Source organism: Meles meles, chromosome 2 (genome assembly GCF_922984935.1).
Source record: "Meles meles chromosome 2, mMelMel3.1 paternal haplotype, whole genome shotgun sequence".
NCBI lineage: Eukaryota > Metazoa > Chordata > Mammalia > Carnivora > Mustelidae > Meles > Meles meles.
The window spans coordinates 185,180,758-185,183,308 of NC_060067.1; the positions used below are offsets into that span (position 1 = coordinate 185,180,758).

The window sequence follows — 2,551 nt, forward strand, 5'->3', positions numbered from 1 at the left end:
TTATATATCCATACAAACTATAGAGTTAATTATTCTTTTAATAACAAATTTCATTAATTCCCTTATATGTATAGTAACATTTATACTATACAGACAATACACTAAGTAATGGACCAAATGATATATTTAGTCCCTGAACTCAGGTAGCTTACCAGCAGGCAAGCCAGAGAAAAAGAATACACTCAGTGGTCTAGCGGAGAAATTTATGACAAATTTGCTGCCTGAAGAAAGGGCCTTCTAAGTCAGTTTGAGAGAATCTTGAAGGTTTTCCTGAACGATACTGCTTCAAGTGAGATTAAAGATAAATAAAAGCTGTTTTAGGGGCACCTGGGTGGCTCAGTGGTTTAAACCGCTGCCTTCGGCTCAGGTCATGATCTCAGGGTCCTGGGATCAAGTCCCACATCGGGTTCTCTGCTCGGCAGGGAGCCTGCTTCCCTCTCACTCTCTCTGCCTGCCTCTCTGCCTACTTATGATCTCTCTCTGTCAAATAAATAAATAAAATCTTTAAAAAAAAAAAAGCTGTTTTAATTTAGAAAGGCAAAGGCAGAGAAGTGTTAGAGAACAAAATTTGATTTTACAAGAATATATTGACTATTTTTGTACCTGGTTGTTACCAACATGTGTGTGCCATGGTAAGAAATTTGAATCACATTTTATGGACTGTGGCAGCCATTGAGATAGGAAGCATAGGGAATGATTTCAAATTACCATTTCAGAAAGATCAGATTGCCTCATGGAAGACAAGACTGGGGAGGGCAAGATAGAGAGAGTGAATCAGAATTGTTAATGGTTCAAATGAGTAATGAGGAGGTCCGAAGTAAGCCAGTAGCAATGGGGATAGAGAAAGTGAGAAAGGGAGTGAAATGCAGTATTTAGTTAAAAAGCATTGGGATGCTTGGATGGCTCTGTCATTAAGGGTCTGCCTTTGGCTCAGATCATGATTCTGGCGTCCTGGGATTGAGCCTCATATCCCCATATTGGGCTTCCTGCTCAGGAGGGAGCTGCTTCTCCCTCTCCAGCTCTCCCATGCTTGTGTTCCCTCTCTATCTCTGTCTGTAATAACTAAATAAATCTTAAAAAAAAAAAAGACATTAACATTGCTCTTTTTCGTGGTGCCACAGAGGCAGAAGGCTGCTTCAGAATGAAGCTGAACATTGCTTTCCCAGCTACTGGCTGCCAGAAACTCATTGAAGTGGACAGTGAACATAAACTTCATACATTTTCTGAGAAGTATATGGCCACAGAAGTTGCTGCTGATGCTCTGGTGAAGAACTGAAGGATTACACGGTCCAAATCAGTAGTGGCAATGATTAACAGATGAGAATGATAAAGAAGGCTTCCAATGAAGCAAAGTGCCTTAACCCATGGCTGTGTCTACCTGCTGCTGAGTAAGGGGTATTCCTGCTACAGACCAAAGAGATTGTAGAAAGAAAGTGCATATCCATTCAGGGTTGCATTGTGCAAGTAATCTCAGTGTTCTCAACTTGGTCATTGTAAAAAAAAAAAAAAAAATGGGGAGAAGGATATTCCTGGACTCACATACTACTGTGTTTCTTGCCTGGGGCCCCAAAGAGTTAGCAGAATTCACAAACTTTTCAATCTCCCCAAAGAAAAAGATGTCCACACTGATGTTGTGAGAAAGTACCTAAACAGAAAAGGTAAGAAACCTAAAACCAAAGTGCCCAAGATTCAGCATCTCATTACTCCCCATGTCCTCCAACACAAACGTTGACATATTGCTTTGAAGAAACAGTGTACTAAGAAAAATAAGGAGGAGGCTCCAGAGTATGCTGAACTTTAGACCAGGAGAATAAAGAAGGCCAAAGAAAAACTCTAGGAACAGATTGCCAAGAGATGGAGGTTGTCCTCATTGAGATCTTCTACCTCTAAGTTTGAATCCAATCAAAAATAAGAATTTCTAAAAGTAACAAATTAATAAGATCAGACATCAAAATAAATAGATAGATAAATAGTACTAATATTATGGCTTATTCACAAAAAAAGTACAAGAGTGAAGAGAGTTGACAGTTGACTATTGGGCTCATTGTATCAGTAATGTGCGCCATAAATTGAGAGAATAAACACAGAAGGAGAAGCACTCAGTGGAGAGAGAGGAAGTCAATGGTTTTGGTTTTAGAAATGCTGAGTCTAAGGAACACATGGGATGTCCAAAATGTCCTTATATATATGATTCTAGAGCACATAAAAAAATACTGGATAGAAATATAAATTTGGGCTCATCATTGTAAATTAGTAGATCAAAGAAAATGGACATGAATAAGATTGTCTAAGTAAAGCAATAAAACAGAAGGAAAAGAAAGCATAGGGTTCAACCCTTTGTAATAGGATCACTTAAGATGTAGGTGGAGATAAATTTATTGAGTAGACATAGGAGGGAGTGGTCAAAAAACAAGAATGAAGCTTAAAGGAATAAGGAGAATGAGAAGCGAGAGAGAAAAGAATTTCAAGATAGAGTCTCAACACTGTCAATTTCTCCAAGAGAGTCAGTAGAAGAACAAATAGTCCATTAGATACGAATCCTAGAAACTCA

General features: G+C 38.6%; 1 pseudogene; it reads left to right on the top strand.

The window, feature by feature from the left end:
- Positions 1-1,141: 1,141 nt before the first annotated feature.
- LOC123937092 lies at positions 1,142-1,912 on the top strand (annotated as a pseudogene).
- Positions 1,913-2,551: the final 639 nt, after the last annotated feature.